Consider the following 19,164-nt stretch of genomic DNA (forward strand, 5'->3'; position numbering starts at 1 on the left):
AGTCCAGACTGAGACTGAAAGTCCACTGTGAAGTTGAAGAAATAATAGTTTACCCTGGAAGAAGTTATACTATATGTGATCTGCCAGAGGGCTGATTCATAAGAAAAAGCAGTCAGCCGACCACTGCAGGACTGGAATAAATGTCAGCAGGAGGCACTAATGGAGGTGAGCCTCCTATACCATGTCCAGCCACCAGGGGATTTGCTGGCAAGTCATATGCTTATGGCAGATTTGAAGGTTAAGGGGTCTGAGGGCAGGATTTAGTGAAATGGCAGCATGTTCCCTGCAGGTAATCTGTGACTTCAGTCCCATTGGAAAAAATGGGAAACGGTGGGCATGTTTACTAGGGACACTCCCCTTCATTAAAATAGGTACTGCGTACCATCAGCAGCTTCATTCCCATTGAGTTATCTGAGTCTCATTGTAAAATTTGGGAAATGGCTACTATTTAAAAATAAAGGAAAATTATGAATGCAATTGGTCAGAGAAAAAATAAATCTTTAACCTTTGCTTAATTACAATGTAACGTTTATCAAATGTGCATTTGAAGATAGCTAGTAATGTTTTAACTATATATAAAGTTAAGAATAACAACTTTACTATTTTTTAGCAAAAGGGTAAGAAACTGAGTACGGTAACTTCTTAAAGTTCTCATTTACTTTAATTCATAACCTACATGGATTTCTTTTAAGAATCACCAGAAAACTCCATTTTTACCCACAGATCCTGCACCATACATACGGGTAAGAGACACTCTTCATAAAAAACAAAGCTGCAGAATCTCTGCTTTAAGTGAAAAATGGAACCCAACTTTAATCTAGTGGCACTAGCACACAGGTATAATGTGTGCAATGTGAATTACAGTCCTAACGTTTTCTCTAGACATTTCTTCATTTAAATTCATAACCATAATGTATTAACAATGTTTGCAGTTAAAATATTTATCATTTGTATGTTGTATTTATCAAGCTGTTCAGTGAAAGAATATGTAGATTTTGTTCTCCATGTTACAAAGTACACCTCTACCTCGATATAACGCTATCCTCGGGGGCCAAAAAATCTTACCGTGTTATAGGTGAAACTGCATTATATCGAACTTGCTTTGATCCACCGGAGTGTGCAGCCCCACCCCTTCGGAGCACTGCTTTACCACGTTATATCCGAATTCATGTTATATCTGGTCACATTATATCGAGGTAGAGGTGTATTGCATTGCAATATTTTTCCAAGGGCATAGTTTACTTTAGAAAAAAATAATACATAAAAACATACATTCCTTCCCCACAATATACTTTGTGGAATTTAAATAACTGAAATACATTTTACTAGAACTGCAGTGTCTTGCAGATTGGCATAACCATCAAGGCTTCAAATATCAATATCACAGTCCAACTCCATTATAATGAAATTCATCATTTTGTATAAAGCCCAAAAGGAAACAACTTTACTACATGACAACGATCATTAAAGTACAGCATCAGTAGCATCAGCCTTTCCACAACATCAACCCTTGGGGCACATTTTGTCCATATTTTCATAAATAGCATAATTTGTGGAAAACACGAGTTTCTTTGAAAAGGAGGGAAAAAAAGCAAAATAGTAGTAAAGCATCATTGAAAATAGTTAATTTCACTCCAGAGAATTTCTTCTCTTATTTCAGCTCCCAAATCTTTTGTTAGTCATCATTTTACTTTACATTTTACCATAGAGTAATTAATAAAGGAAGAATTTGATACTATTAGAATCTCATGCTAAGATAAACATATTTCTGAGGCAATATGAACCTTATTTTGAATGATGTATATAGGGTGACCAGACGTCCCAATATTAGGGGCTTTGTCTTAGCCCTGGTCTACACTGGGGCGTGGTGGGGAATTGATCTAAGTTATGCAACTTCAGTTATGTGAATAACGTAGCTGAAGTCAACGTACTTAGATTGACTTACTGTGGTGTCTTCACCACAGTGAATCAACTGCTGCTGCTCCCCCGTTGACTTTGCCTGCGCCTCTTGTGGTTCTGGAGTAAGGAGTTGATGGGAGAGTGCTCAGGGGTCGATTTATCGCATCTAGGTTTTTTAGAACAAGTTGATAAACACCTGTGAGGAATGGTCTCGACATACTTGCTCCTGCCTCAGCGTGGGGAGATGGATTAGATGACCTCAAGGTTCCTTCCAGCCTTATGTCTGTGATTCTGTTTGTACAGCATTTAGCAAACTAGGGCCCCCAATATCATTTAGGGCCTCTAGGTGCTACTGTAAGAACAAATAATAATAATTAATAAAAGGGTGTATGTGAAATAAGCAGTGGGGTGGGTATGAATTTCCCTATTTGTCATGCTGCCTAACGGACAAACTGCATTTCACCTGTGCTGCCAAGCCTCATCCCTCCCCTTGTGTGAGCCTTTGTGGTGTCTAGAACCACTGGAATCAAAGAACAAGAATTTTTCCTGGCTTTCAGTCTTACCTTCGTGTCAGCAATTCTCTGATGACTTAAAAAAAATTATGAGTCAAACTCTAAAACAAATGCAGTCTCTTCCTCTTCCCAAACCTGTTTCTCTAGGTTTCAATCACCTTTTACTAAGGGAGCCTTTTAAAATTAAGTCTAATGTGCCAGAATCTATTGTAGTAGGAGGACTAGTGCTTTTTTCCCATTTAGTTGAAAAGAAAGCAGCATCCCCAAAAGAAAGTCATCATTCAGTTAAGTAAAATAAAGTATATTCCTTAAAGTGCTATTTCTTCCTTCCTTCTTTCCATCATAGGCCAACTCTTTAAAATAAATTATTATATTTAATTCATAAGACAAAATTGGGTTTTGGGAGGATGTTTTTGATTTGTTGTTGCAACTCCTTTGGACTTAGTACAATTCCAGTGGCAGAATGGCAGCACAGTGAATTTTCTCATCATGTTCCATTGAAATCAGTTCAGCATCTTTCCTCTGTGTGGACGAGCCATAGCAAAAAGAAGTGTAATCATAATAATACATTTGACTTTTTTGACTGCTATCCCAAAAGGTGTGTTAGGCAGAGGTGCGTGAGACTTTTTCAAGTGCTTGTGTAAACCAGTCTTTTCAGATTTGTCTGGAGATTCAAATTTGAACTCCAACTTCCAAGAAAAGTTTTAGTTGAACATTACTTGATTGATTGAAAACATGGTGCTACCTGTTAGGGGGCTTATTCCTTCACCCTCTCACTTCCCTGGTCCTTCTCGCATGAACAGAGAGCAACAATACCCTATAAACTATTCAATGTTTATTGGGTGAACTTCCAGCAAGCATGATTCCAGTTTCCTTCCTTAGTGTCCCCCTTCCCAGCTCTGACACCACAGAGCCTTGCCTGTATCCCTGTTTCTTTCCCATTCCCTGTTCCCATTCCCCCTTTAGCAAAATATGAACCCAATTCCCATTCCCATTCCCTGTTGCCATCCCCCACCACTTCCTGATTGACTGCAGACAACATAGTAAAACTTGAGTTCTGCTTAGCTATACCTTAACCAATCATTTTACTGAAATTTAACTAACCAATCCTAACATATTGTAACATGGTTATTTAACCAATTATATCCCACCACCTTAATTGGTTTACACCCAACAAAATTAATTATACAGCAGAAAGAAACAATCACAGAACCAGACAGAGATTATACAGACAAATGATAGGGAAGTGGAGACTACAGTGATAGAACAATACAGAAATGAGGATTTCACATCCCAGCTATTGATAAGTGAGTTCTTGCCAGACAGGATGCTATCAAACTAAGTTTCCTTTTACATCTTCTAGGCTCTTCCCTTTCTCTGGAGGTGATAGGAATATCAGGACAGGATTGTATTCCTAACAGCTCAATAACACCCTATTTCAATGTGACTAGTTTGGAATGTGAAGGATGTGACCATACATTTCCCAGTTTATGGCTGGCCTCTGCTGCTTAGCTGAAGAACCAGGCCTCAGACTGTCACAGTAAGAGAAGGCCATTGCACAGACAGACAGTGATTTTTGATTCTTTCTTTTATACCTCTATAACTAGCTAAGTGATAAGAATACACCTAAATTCTTAAAGTATAGGCCTTTGCAGACAGGACTGAATATCTATATCCTAACACTACCCGGTGCTTACAAAATGTCTGTAGCAGCATCAGTTAGGTGCCTGAGCTGTGCTTGGACTCAGATTCCTGTTGCATGGCTGAAATGGACTGGAGTACATAGGTTTTTATAGGTGTGTTGATGGCTCATTAAGGACACTTCACTCTAACAATGGGCCATGGAAGAAACTCATCCTGCCCAGTAAGTCTTCCTGTGAACACCTCAGCAAGAATATGGGCAATGGCTGCCTCTGTGAGTCAGCAAAGCATGTAAGGACAAGTGATATGCTCATGTGACCTTGGACTCCATCTTAAGCCAGTATCTTTCCACAAACAGAGAGAGTACATTTCCAGGCACATGGCAGAGGATTTAAAAGCCCCCAGCGATTTCTCCATTTTGCCTCTTTCTTACCCTGATTCTCTGGACTGTGTACTATAAGGAGCATATTGAATTATAGACTGAAAATCTTCCAATCTTTTGGAAGTTACCAGAGTTTAAAAGCTAGCAGTTTATTCCATCACTGCTACAAACCTGATACAAGGACTTTGCACTTATTTGTATGTATATGATCTGTTAACCATTATTAATTCTCCTTGCATTTTATTATAAAACTTTTAGATTTTAGTTATTTAAGGCTTGTCAGCAATATGATTATTGGGTAAGAGTTGAGTTATATATTGGCCTGGATAAATGGCTGATTTCTTGGGATTAGTAGAATCCAATGTTTGATGACATTGGTTTTCAGTAACCACTCATAGACAGGGGCGGCTCTAGGAATTTTGCCGCTCCAAGCACAGCGGCACACGGCGGGGGGCGCTCTGGTGGTCACCGGTCCCGCGGACCTCCTGCAGACGTGCCTGCGGAGGGTCCGCTGGTCCCGCGGCTCCAGTGGAGCATCTGCAGGCACGCCTGCGGGAGGTCCACTGGAGCCGCAGGACCAGCGGACCCTCCACAGGCACGCCTGCAGGAGATCCACCGGAGCTGCCTGCCGCCCTCCCGGCGACAGGCAGAGCGCCCCCCGCAGCATGCCGCCCCAAGCACGCACTTGGTGCGCTGGGGTCTGGAGCCGGCCCTGCTCATAGAGTACAGTATCTGGGTGGTGAGACCAGGGCTGGAATGTTTAAGGAGACTGCATCTTTGACTTCCTGTTAACCACTGTGGTGAGACAGAACTTTACTTTTGTTACTGGCTTGGTATAATCTAATGATAGAATAACACCAGTCTGGAGTAAGACTGCCCTATTTCCCAGCAGTTTGTCCTGAATCTGGTATTCTCAGCTGTGACCCACTGAGGCATGGTGACACCAGGTAAGCTATAGGGCCTGACAGCAACCAGTCTTGCAGTAAGGCTGCCTATACAGGCATTTTGCAATGGCTGTAGGGAAACAGACCATTTTTGTCATTTCAGCAGCTGTCTTGTCCTGGGGAAATTGAAATTGATGGGGCTGGCAGTGAAAAGGGAGAGTCCCTGAGGCAAGGGACGGAACACTTGCTGAGGGATACCAGATAGCTCCTCTCCCCAGGAGTCTCTGGAGCTGGCACCCCTTAGCTAGCTAGCGGGAAAAGGTCAGCATTCTCTAGCTCTCAGGATTTAACATGGAGTGGTGAACCATATGCAGCCTCATTTGGCTCAGTTCCAGCAGCCCTACCCTGAACTAGGAATGGGAACCCAGTCTGACAGATAGTCCGGGTCTAGCCAATTGATTGTTGGTGGATCAGGAAGGAACTTTTTCTCTCATGGGCCAATTGGCAGAGGACCAGGGAGTTTTCCACCTTCCTTACAAGAACTTCAAGCCTCAGTGGGCTAAGTAGGAATGCACTTAGTACCGAACTTAGGTACTTGGGTTGAGATGCTAAATCATTGAAACTTGCTGCTGGTGATTAAAAGGATAAAATGAATGGTTCCCACAGTTAAAAGACCTGCAGCCTCTCCTTGCAGCTCCCAGCTATTTGCTGCTGCCTCTCCCTGGGGAGCTAACACTGGGGTGCTGTAGGGAAAGGCCGCTGAGGGTAAAGGAGGAGTGTGGCTGAGGGGTATGATGTAAGATGTTGCGGGCCCTAACCTTTAAATTATACCACCCCACTCTCAGCAGGCACCCCTAGTCTCTGGGTGGGTGGGTAGTGCTCCTGCCCTGTGCTAAAGTTTAATAAACGTGGCAGCCAGCTTCTTAATTCCATTCGTGTGTCTGTCCTCATTTCACCACTCTGTCCGCATGAAGAATAAAACAGTTGAAATAGAGGTAGTGAGCAGTCATTTTGGTTTGAGCTGGCTCACTGTAATTAAAGTTAAAAAATCCAAAGCAAGAAAGACCTGGGCTGTAGAACTTAGGTGCTGTGAGATACATTACTGAGTTTCAGCCTTCAGTTTGAATTTCCTTGCTTCCTTGCATTTAAGCTAGATCCTGAAATTGGTAATGTAGTTTTTTTAATTGATACATTAGAGTACTGCTGATAGCAACACTGTAGCTAATAATTTCCTCCTGGAAGTCCTTGGCACAATTACTTCAAAACTGAAAAAATGTGACGGTACCATACAGATTGTGACAATATTTCCATTATAAGCCCCTGTTTTCATATTTTGGTATGCAGAGGTGGATTCTAGTCTACGAACTTCATTTAAATGCTCATCACCAGAGCAAACCCTGCCGAGTATTACACGAGAGCTGCATACTAAACTTGAATCCAGGCACTAAAATATAGTCTGCTCCTAAAACTTAGTGCAAGGAGAACCATTGTCCATAAATTACTAAACAACATTTGGCTATAGTTTATATAAAAGCTCATAAATGATTAATGGAAGCTATAAACATGAGCACTATGAGTTTATAGATGGCTCTGAACACATCAGCAGAAGGTACAGTAATAAACAACCTGTTGGATTCTATGGGTATGTCTACACTGCAACTAGATACCTGTGGCTGGCCCATGCCAGCCGACTCAGCTTGGGCTGCGGGGCTATTTCATTGCAGTGTAGACTTCTGGGCTTGGTCTGGAGTCCAAGATCTGGAATCCTCCCACCTTGCAGGGTCCTAGACCTTGGCACACAGCCTGAGCCCAGAAGTCTACACTACAGTGAAACAGCTCTGAGCCTCATTCTTAGAGTTGTTGAATGGCCACAATGAAAGCAACCAGGTGAGCTTTAGTTAGGTACTTAACTGCCAATTGTGCCTTTGAAAATCTTTTCCCCAATTGCGTAAACAACTTTGACTAATCTGCTTTTTTATGCAGGTGTCTAAATGTGGATTTAAAAGCCAACTTTAGGCATCCAAATCTGAAAGTTATAACCCATGGCCTTCTGGACTATCTGTATGTGTGAGGAGGAAAGCTAGAGCAGGGATTCAGGGGCCCAGCCTTCCCCTTTGTACCACGGTATTCTGCACATGATGACTATGCTAAGTAACACAATATCTTAGTGTTCTGTGGCATAGGACTATTATTATTTATAGTACAGCCTCACTACAGAGACCCAGTTATAGGCAGGGATCCCATTGTGCTAGTTGCTGTACAATTGGACAAGATTTTTTGAAATGCAAGTTTACAAATCACTTAAATGTGGAATCTACTATAGATTTTCATAGCTCTGTTATTTTAGATGGAAGGGCAGCTGCGATCTTATCATGTGAGCTGTAGCTTGCCCAAGCAGAAATGGACAATTCGAAAGCCCTGACTGGAATATATTAAAGGCAATACAATATGGACTACAAAATGGAAGCAACTGAATTTTTCAGTGAACCATCATTTGAGAATATTGGGCTTAATAGAAATAAGGGGATTGCTATTCCTGTGGATCACAGAATTGGTCCATCTACTCCTGTATCCTATCACTGAAAAGAGTCAGCACCTGATGCTTCAGAAGAGGTACCAGTCACTAGTCTATCCAGAATACCTATTGTGCCAGTGATGCCACTCAGTCTGAATACCTTACCTACTGCCAGGACATATGAATATGGGGCATGGCAGGAGAAAACATTACACCAAAACCTATGTTTTGCACCCAGGGAATCACATCAAATGGCTTTGCAGTTGGCCTCAGATTTACTTAAACCCACTCTGCACAGGACCCCAGAGTACAGATTAACAAAACCACCTCAATCTTCCTGGACTGATTCAAGGGCCTGATCTAAGAGCCTTACTGTTAATGACCGATAAGGACCATGTGATTACTGTGTTTTGGAAAAAGACTGTTTAGTTTTAGAACCATGGATACATATAGTCTCTGACATTACCCCAGCAACTGTGTATATACACAAAGGCAAAAAAACCTGATTTATCTAAAGACAGATTTCTCTGAGCAGGCGGCTGACTTTGCAATTTTATTTTCAGATAAACTTCAAGTGGTGGGGAATGAATAGAAATACATCTTCTTGGGGTTGACTTTGATGAGGGTAGACACTTAAATGTGCCATACTCAAGATATGAAGGGAAAAAAAGGAAGTTGACAAGGGAAATGTATCTGATTTTAGTGAGGTTTCAAGCTAAGAAATCCATCCTTCCAGACTTTTAATATCTGCCTAGTGTCATACTACCCTTGTTTTTTTTGTTTTTTTAAAAAGATTTTATATTTAATGGTTTTTATCATTATTTATGAGGCGGGACTGTTCGTCAAGCTTGACAATGAGGGAAGATTTTTCCTCTAACCATGGTGCCTAGTAGAATTTAGATATTTCTCTTCCCCAGCCCCCATCTCTCCACTTGTTTGCTGTGACTAGTTCTAGCTTTGCTTATTTTGATAAAAGTTCAACCCTACTCTGTTTACCTGGTTATTTTTGTTAATTTTGAAAAGCTTTATAGATGATCATCAGAAGCCATATTGTTGTTGTAAGTAGGGATGTTTATTTGATTGTATTAATATTGGTTAATTTTATAACTCTAACTCACTGCCTCAAAAGTTTAAAAAATAAACTGTATTAAAATCTTAAATAATACCATGCAGGGGACTGGGCCCAGTAGATGACTTACAAGTTAAACAATGATGTACAAATTAAAGTATTGCCAACTCTCACAATTGAATCACAATGATATTTGGTGTGTCCCCCCCACCCCACGGCCCCAGGTCCCAGAATCTTGTGATAGTGAGAATTTCAGTTTTCATTTCGTAAGAAAAGTTTCTAGCTCTCATGAAAGCTGGCAAATATGACCCAACTGTGGCCTTACAAGCTCAGAAATCAAAAGACAAACACCCACCCCCTTCAAATTCATTATTGTTTTGTGTCCGGATTTTTGCGGTTGGCAATACTGAAGTTTATCAGTGCTCTGTTAGCGTGCCAGGCTTTAGGCTGATGTAGCAGAACATAGGCAGATCTCTGGACTTCTGCCTGCCCTTACTGCAAATGGTTTCACACAGCTCTGGTAAACCTGTTTTAGGGGCACTGGGACAATCTTACCAGGGCTTGTGTGAACACTCTCTGAAAGTATGGCTTGTGGCTCTGGAAGCCAGTTCTATTGCAAATGACCCTGACTTTATATACTATATATATTTTAAAAAATGAAAGTGAGTGTGGAGACTCCTCTTCAAGTATTTCTTGGAGTGGTGCTTGTTTGTTCTCTATTTCAAAACAGAACAACATTACCTATCATTGCTACAGTAATAGTAGAACACAGATGAATGTGAATACACAGTATGTGTGTGCACCAGCTGATAAAAATAAGATGTTAAATCAAACATGGATTGGCATCATTATATTATTCTTTTCCAGTTAATTTATAACCCATTGTGATTACAAAAAAGTTATTACTTTAGGTAGATGAAGAGTGCAGAAAAGAAAATGTTACTTCTAACTTGAAATACAGATGCATTAGAGCAACACTGTATGCATGTAAATCCTGAATAAAAATGATTGATAATGTTCCAAATATGGTAGGAAGGCAAAATGGTCTCAGGAAAATATATTTCTTCAGTCATTTTTTCCCCAAATACGTCCCAGGATTTATTTAAAAAGGGATTCATTAATACAGAATTATATAATTGCAGTGGAAAGCTGTGGGTGCTTTTATTTTATACAGCCTAGCTTTCTGCATTCAAATCTGTAGTTATTTAGGGTAATTTCTGTAGCACTCTATTGGTTTCTTTAAGACTTTTCCATAGAGAAAGGTTTTAAAGAAATTCTCTTTGACCATCTCTCTTAGGTTACCTGAGGCCAATTAAAGGAAAATGCAAATGTCACTTTTATTAGCCATTATGGTGAGAGGCTAGTATTTGATGCCCATATTTTATATAATGTTTGAGGTACAATGTTGTTAGAAATCTAGTGAAGTTTTCAATCCCTGTCAATAGCATACAGCAGAGGTTCACAACCATTTTTTAATTTGTGGACACCTACAAATTTTCAAATGGAGGTGCAGACCCATTTGGAAATCTTAGACATAATCTGCAGACCCCCGGGGATCCATGGACTACAGGTTGATAACCACTGGTGTGCAGTATTGTGTGGAAGGATAGCCAAAGCTTTGAGCATAAAGGCATCAAGATAATGATGAATGGTTTATTTTATTGGTTTTCTGGTAGCACCCACAATGAGCTAAACGTTGAAGCCACCAGTTATGACAGTGGAAGATTTTGAACAAGACAACTAAAAAAAAAATCAGGAAAAGGTTGATGGGGAAGAATCAAGGGATGGGAGATGACAAACATGGAGTGAGAGGAGAGAATAGAGTCTGATGGAGTGTGGCTTGGAGGAGAATGCATGAAGAGAAAGAGACTGGAAGTGGAAGAACAGGATACCCTCAACACATTCCTTTGAGGATGTGTGACAGGGTGGACTAGGACCAGAGGCTCTCTGCTGGAGGCTTCAGGGTCCTGCCACACGCATCCCAGAAAAGGAGCAGTGGAGCTAAGTCCTCCGAGTAGCCTAGAGAGACTGCAAAAGGCTAGCCAGAGGGGTTGCAGGGAGCAGCCAATCAGAGTCCAGGAGGGGGATATAAAAAAGGAGATGCAGAGCCAGAGGAGTACAGATGGTGGTCCCGGCTGGCCAAAGGAAAATGCAGTACCATGGACAGTCCATTGCTGGCAGGGACTGATGGAACAAGAGAGACCTCCTGGCTGGCTTCTGGGCCTGAACACAGAAGAGCCCTGAGCTAAGGGTGAAGCAGTGATGAAGCCTGGGACTGCGGGGAAGTGGCTCAGAGAATTGAAGGCAGTTTCGCTAAAGGGAAAAAGCCATGCATGGATGCTATTCTTAGGATCCCTGAGCTGGGACCTGTTACTGGGTAGGCTGGGTTCTCCCCATAGGCCGCTGGGGAAGTGGCCTAATCTTGGACAGTGATAAACCCCTGGAAAGGGAGCTGAACTGTAAGAGGACCAGTTGGACCCAAAACAGACCAAGAGGGCAAAATCATTGCCTCTAGGTAGAAATCCCTGGGGGGTACAGCTCAATATCAGTGCCAGGATTGGTTATAGACCGCAGACACACCCAACCAGAGGGGGTGCTCAAGAGAGGTGGGTGCCAAACTGTTACCTCTTTCATTCTGAATCATGGTGTATGAGATGGAGAAGCTGCCTAAGGAGAGATCAGTGTCACTGGCAGGGAGAAGTGCATGGTAGGTGGAAAAGATGGGGCTATCACCATTTCATATCATATTTTTAAAGCTGACTTCATAGAGTCAAACAGTTCTCTTATGTAAGCTTATTCTGGTGAATGGTAAATTAAACAGACATAACCTTGACTCTACAAGAGTGTATGCACATAGCGCTAATTTAAAGTGAAGATATCAATGATGCAGCAACAATTATTAAATGAACAGAAATCTTGCATTAAGTAACTGAACACCTAGTAAATAATGTGAGATACTGCAATTCTTGTGTCTACTGTATCACTCTGGAACCAGAGAAAATAAAGGAAACTGTATGGAGAAAAATGCCTGTGAAAACTTTAATCCTTTCTCTGAAAGTGTAGACTGTGTTCCTCCAAGTCTGATAGCCACTCTCCTAAATACATAAAATTGCTTCAGTAGGTATGTACAGTACCTTATATCAACTTAATTTCCTAAAACTTTAATGCCATGATATTTTCAAATTAAAGAAGACTGTTTTACCAACCATTTTCATCTGTCTACCTTCTACCTGGTTCTGATGAATAAGAAAAAAAAGGAGAAAATAATATCCATTGCTACCATAACCACTGTACTATTTCCTGCTTTTCATTAGAAGCTCTGTATCAGTATTAGCTTCTCTACATTTCATTGATTTTTTACAGGGAAGAAGGTATTATAGGGTGTGACTCACCACTGTGTCATCTCCTACTGGCTGTCCTGGGAATTAGTTCTGCGCCCTCTTCTGGTGGCGTCTCGTCCACCGTCACCTCTGCTCCTGGATGCAAGTCACTCCCAGGACCGCAGCATCCTCTTCATGACACTGTTCTCCAGCTGTGCCAAACTCTGTGTTCTCTCCTGCCGGGGGACCTGCAATCTCCACCCAGCCACTTCCCTCAGTGGCAACTGCAACCATTGTCCTGGGGATGCTTCCCATGCAGCTCCAGCACCCTCTTCTCCCCTTACTTCAGGGCCTCAGCCTGTAGGCCCTAGCAGCCAGCCAGGAGCTCTCTCTCTCTCTCTAGCTCCCTTGGTCCCTGCTTGCAGCACAGCTCTGTCCCAGGTGCTGGGGCTTCTTCCCCCTGCTAGGAGCCTGGGCATCTCCCCTTGAGTTCTAGTCAGCTACTGAATTCTGCTCTGCCTACAGCCCTTCTTATACGGATCTGTCGGGCCATGATTGGCTACTTCTCTCAGCTCCTTTCTAATTGGCTGCCTCTGGTGCAGCCTCCCTAGAGCTGCTTTTAACCCCTTTTCTGCCAGTTGTAGGGATATTAAAGAAGGTTTATATTAGACATGGTTTATATGAAAAATGACTTATTGGTAATTGATGCCTCATAACTAAAGGTTTATGTTAAAAGTAAATTTGTGATTCTAACCTGCAAGCCACCAGCTGTGTCTGTGTGAAGCCTGCTCAAAGAAATACTTTGTATAAAACTTGTTAAACATTAATTAACTCTAAGTAAGCCAAAACAGTAGCTGTTATAGTGTATAGCTAGAGACCCCCACCCTCTGTAAGTTTTCATCTCACTTTATCTTTGATTGTTAAAAGACAGGGAGTCTCACATAAATTGGTAACACCCCAAAAAGCAAAGAGACAGTAAAATAGATGTGATTAAGATAGAGAATGTATGTGACTGAATGGTTAGGGAGTTACCAGTCTGAAGAATTCAGTGTTGGCTGAAGAAGGTGTCAAGTGGGATCAACCAGATGACCCACCACACCTCAAAGGAAGGAAAAACAAGCATCTGACAGAATGGAGCCAGCCATCTGCTGATTGATTTAGCAACAGCAGAATGAGGCAACTCCTATAAACTAACATAGGGAAAAATCCCTATAAAACTGGACTCTAAAGACTGAGGACTTTGAGTCTATGGTTCTGATACCAACCTCCAGGAGCATCAGATGCATCTGACACAGACTCGACTCCATCCTCATGACCAAGATACCTGGCCAGTAACTTGGCATGAGCAACATCTAGGCTGGTAACTATAACATCTATACAGAACCTGAATGAATGATTGTGTGGATGAATATGTGTGTGTGTGTGTGTATAAGGAATAAGTAGTAATGGAAACAAGTAGGAAAACATTGTCTTTTGTTTTGTTATGGTATTTACAATAAATGTGGCATCTTTGCCTTATCCCTCTTAATAAGATCCTGCTGGTTTTTATTATATTGGTACAACACAGTGAGGGGCAGCCGCCCCATCACATATGGAATAAGGCTTTTTTAAATACAGAAATGTAATTGAGAGAGAAAGGTAGTATGAACAGAAAAGTCCATTATAGTGATTCTTGGTCATCCCCCTGACAGGCTCAGAGGGAAGCCACTCTGTCTCAGTATATGGCACAGTAAGGGGTCAATTATCAGGCTAGGGCTCTGACTCTCTGGGTAGGGCAGAGCAGAGAACAGTCTTTAGCAGGGCCCTAATAGTTGTGGGTGGTCCTGCCACTGGGTCAGTGGGGAAGTTACCGAAACGCGTTAACTCATTTTCTGGCCACACAACTAGACTAACTAGTCTGGTTCCCCATGGCCACTTCCTATCCCAGTCTGGTTGTAGGGCTCCATTGTTTGCGGGTCCTCTGTCTCCTCTGGATATTTGGTGGACAGCAGTCTCAGCCACTCCTCTCCACAGTCTCCTACGGGGGCAGGTCACTGCATGTCTTGGTCTCTGGTCCAGAGTTCCACAGCAAGGTGGAGACATCTGCTTCCTTCCCTGGTTTCTGCTCAACTGACCTGCAGGACCTCCCTCTTATACTTCCTGTTCTCCCCGCTGCTTCCAGCACTGGGGAGCAGAGCTGGCTTGGCTCTGCCCTCCAGGGGACATGGGGCGGTCCCTCTCCATCAGGCTCAGAGGGAGGCCACTCTGCCTCACTATGCTGTTTATAAATGAGGAGAGGAATAAAATTACCAATTATTAATAATTGGTGAGAGAGTATATTTTTAAAGGATATTTAACAAGAAAAAGACCATTTCAAATAATTATTAAGAAAGGGAAAGCCTATAAAATAGCTATTGGCAAAAGCGGGTTAGGTAATATTTAAAAGATGTAAACACACACATCAACTGGTCCTGAAAATAAATATTTAGGGAACTAATTATTGTACCATTGATATTTTTTTCTGAAAGATGTTGGAAAACTCAGATGGGAAGATCTGAGGAAAAGCAATTACATAAATTTTCCAAAAGAGGGAAGAATAATAATCTTGATAATTACTGTTTCAAAATTTGGTTTTTCTTTCTCATAAGATAATGGAATATATATTGTGAAAATTATGAAATATTTGGACAAGAGAAGCATCAATAATAAGCAGCATGGGTTTATAAAAATATATTGGAATTCATGTTATTTTTTGGAGGTAGAATTACTGAAAAAAAGTCAAACAATAACCATGACAATTCATAGCATATTTTTGGATCCAAAGAATAGAGAAGTTTTCCTTTTAATGTAAACTCTCATAGAAAAGAAACTTAGTGATAAAATCAAATACCAGTAGTTATAGAACTTAATAGGATATGCACTCTGTAATACATGTGTAATACTGTAAAACATGATTACAGATGGAGTGGAGGCCATGATGCAAAAGAATTAATTTACTTGATTGATTTACCCGTGTTTAAAGTAGACTTTATTTTAATATAATTTCTTATTTAATTGTGGTTGTATACATATGTAATTCCTAATTTTTCAACATTATTCATGATTGCTTCATCAACCTTCTGCTTATATATACTGGGCCTAACCTGTTTGTATTCTCTACTGCTTCAAATGAGACTTCACATTAGATTTGGTCTAATTGGTGTGTATTATATGATGTAATGAGATAAAGCAGCATATTCTGATATGAAATTTACTAGGGAGTTAATGAAATACTCTTAGATACATCAAAGTTACAGAAACCTTAAGGATTAAAGTAAAAAAGAAAAAAATAAGGAGAAAAGAATTTGAATGGTGTGTTAACATGTGCATATTATTCTAGAGGTCTTTCTTCCTTCCTATTACAAAAAGCACCATTAATAACACCTTAATTTAAATGTTTTGTCTCCAATCCACTTCTGTCTTCTATTCCCTTTACAGTCTGAATTTTACTAAACTTAATAAGTGATAGTCAATTTTCTTTGCAGTAATCTTTACTATTTTTCATCAGTCTCTCTCCCTTGATCAAGTGTGAATTTTGAAATCTGAACCCACTGATAAATAAATAGCTCAAATAAAGTTATGTTGTCTTTCAACATAATCAAGAAGACTAGATGGTACTGCATAAATAATAATGCTCAGGCTAATAGTAAGTGGAAAAGAGTAGTATTTGAACTAATGTGCAATGAAAAAAAATTTCTCCTCCCTTATGCCATGGAATGGCTGTGGAATCGAATGGTTGAAATAGTCTGTGCAAGACGCTTACATATCTCCTCTGTATATCCCTGGTCCCCAGTAACCTGTCCATGCTCTGTCCCTCATCACTCCTGCATAGTAGCATGCTAGGGGTTCACATGTTGCAAAGGATGTGCACGCCCTGGATGACTCCAGCATCCAGCCCTCCACTTGTTAATCAGAATGGCACTGTTCCTGCTCCTTTGGTGCTCTGTGAGACTATGGAGGGCAAAACTGCATATGACCCTAACTGAGGATTTTTTTTCCTGATGTTTGAGTGAGGAAACACCATGCTTCTTTTAAAGTGCTGAGAGAAATGCCTTTTGTACTGGGATGGTACACCTCTCACCCCCCTTATTTGAGTGTGCATGCACACACTCGGGCTTGCAGTGGAGTCTTCAGTGACTCAGCCTTCCAGCCAACTCACATACAGTCTGAATGTGAAATAAAAAACAGTCCCAGGGAAACAGTCCTACAGGGGGACCTATCACAGTACCCCTCAGTTGGCCTTTCTTTCCCAGTAGCCCTCCAGGGGCTCAAGCCCTTAATTAGTCTGGCAATCTTTAAAATGGCCTCAGCCCTTGTATTGAGCCATACTCCAGGTCTCCCTCCCTGGAGGCAATGTCCTCACCCTCATTGGGCCCTATGGGCCCCAGCTTTCCTGGTGGGCCACTAAAAGAGTTCAGTTCCCCTTCTGGGGTGCATTAAAGCCAGGCCACTTTCCCAGTGGCTGGTGGGGACCCAAGCCCACCCTCTACTGCAGGTCCCAGCAACTATAAAGATAGCAGCCATCTGCCATATACCTTTAACTAAGCTGCCTTACTGCTATGATTTCCTGGGCCACTTCACTGCAGCCCCAGCTCATTTTCCACCTTTCCTGCAGTGCCTTGCCCTGGTTGAGTCCTAGCAGCTAGGCAAGAGCTCCTTCTCCTTCTCCTCTCTCCCCACAATCTCTGCCAGCACTGCTCTGTCCAAAGTCCTGTAGTTCCCTCAGCCAGCCAGGCACACCATCCACGCTCCTCTGGCTCCAGGCAGCTACCGAACTCTGCTTTGCACTGCAGCTTCTTTTATATGGGCCTACTAGGCCTGGATTGGCTTCTCCCTGCAGCCCTTCCCAGATTGGCTGCATCCCATGCCACTGCTCTAGTCAGCTTCTAGGACTCTCTCCACTGCCCTGTTCTGTGACAGGGTGTGACAAGGTTGTGAGGCGTCCAGAAGGGAGGCCTCAGGACCTCGCCCATCCTGTCACAGATGCTCAATCAAGAAACTAAGGGTTTTTTTTTGTGTTTTTTTATTTTCCCCTACATAGGTCATGAACTCATTTCCAGCGAGGAAAAAAAATCAACTCATACTCTAGATCACTTGGATGTGTTTGTGAAAAGCAATCAGTAGAAGTACTACTACTAAGAAATCATTGAAGGTAAAAGAACTCTGCGGTTATATAGAATGTTTTAACTTATTTTATTATTATGTATTCCTTGTGCAGGTGTAAGGTAAACTTGTAAAAAAGCAAACAAAGAAACAAACAAAAAAATCAATATACATCGAGGCCCAGTCCTTCTAGTACTTATAGTTAGGTTTGATGTGGCTATTCATATGCATAAAGTGACTCTCAAGAGTGTTGCAGGAGCGGAGCTAAATGGATAAAAGAGAATAGCAAAATTTAATCTTGTATGTTGGTCTTGGGCATTAACCTGAACACAAACAATTGGATGCCATTACCTATGATAACTACAAGTGCAGATAAGTGAATGAATTCTTAAGTATCATCTTCAATAGTTAAATATAAAGTACAAACTCAGCTACTGCATATGTAATTGTATATGCTACAACTGAGGTGAAATGCTGGCTATGCAGCAGATAATTGACATTTGAAATTTCTCATGTTCTGTTGCTACAATAAAAAGGCTTGCACCTTGAAAAAGTTGTTCAGAAAACTTTCTCCAAAGGATTGATTCCTGATCCTAGTGTATAGATTAAAAACATGAGAAAGAATATAAATCAAAAGTGTTTCTACCACTGAAAATCAGGATCTGCATAAGTTCTCACTTATGTTAGTAGGCTGTTTTGGACAGAGGTATATTTGTGATTTGGCAGTGAGGTTGAATGCAACTGTTTCATTATAAAATATAACCACATGCAGCAGTTGATCACCATGTCAAAACCCATTTTTTACATTTCTCCTATGGAAAAAAGCCTAAGCAGTTTTAACAAGTATGAAATGGATACAGAAGCTACTCTGAAAAAAAAATGTAGACTATAATGAAGATTTATATTCTTTCTCATATTTTTTTTTAATCTATAGACTTCTATATCAGGGATGTACTTTTTATTTCATTCTATGCAATAGTTCAAAAAACCCTAAATGTTATCCTTTTCTTTGCAATTCTAGACAACTTTTCCAGAAGGGATACAAGATATAGATCATGTAGGCAGTTGGAGCAACATGAGCATAGAGTGACATTCACAACTCAGATTTATCTTTCTTTCAGATATTTGACATTAAGCAAAATTATTATAATTTAGTATCAGAAAACACAGATGTCTATTAACCTGCAATTTCAGACTGTTTTACTCATGGTAACACTAGACTGCTCTTTGAACATAAGGCTGCTTAACTTGTCTGTACCCTGTGAGGAAAAACACTTTTATATACAACTTTTATATACAACTTTGGACATTATATGATGTGATGTGACATAAAGCCATGTACTCTGATACTCTGTGATTCACTAGAGATTTAAAGAAACAGCAAACATTTTACTGAAATCTGTGAGGACTAAAGTAACCCCCTGCAATTTCACAATAGCTTCTCTGTCCAGATCCTTAAAGAATGTACCATTAATTCCTTCCTGTTACAAATATTTGGAGATACGTCTTCTCTCTTTTCCATTATCTTTAATATCCCCAGGTTCAAAGGGCTGATACTGCAATCCTTGCTCAAACAACATTCCTACTATAGTTGATGAAAGTTTGCCTGAATGAGGAGTGCGGGATTGGCCTAAATGTGTATCACTTCTCTCTTGTTAAATTCTCTGTCCACTTTTTCATCTATATGAGCTAATATAAATATCTGCTAAAAGGTCTCTTTACCTGGCATTGCATTTTAATGCTTTGCATTTTAACAACATTTCATTCCCTTAATTACATGTACTCTCATGTCAAGCAGCTACTTGATGCCTGATCCTACAT

General features: G+C 40.9%; 1 long non-coding RNA gene across 1 annotated transcript in view; it reads left to right on the forward strand.

Annotated features, from left to right (window-relative positions):
- LOC123373690 overlaps positions 1-18,476 on the forward strand; it is a 36,529-nt gene extending 18,053 nt beyond the window's left edge. The window contains exons 2-3 of the long non-coding RNA XR_006580831.1: positions 17,282-17,392; positions 18,365-18,476. This is a non-coding gene — a long non-coding RNA (uncharacterized LOC123373690). The remainder of the gene's footprint in view (positions 1-17,281; positions 17,393-18,364) is intronic.
- Positions 18,477-19,164: the final 688 nt, after the last annotated feature.

Source organism: Mauremys mutica, chromosome 7 (genome assembly GCF_020497125.1).
Source record: "Mauremys mutica isolate MM-2020 ecotype Southern chromosome 7, ASM2049712v1, whole genome shotgun sequence".
Taxonomy (NCBI): Eukaryota; Metazoa; Chordata; order Testudines; family Geoemydidae; genus Mauremys; species Mauremys mutica.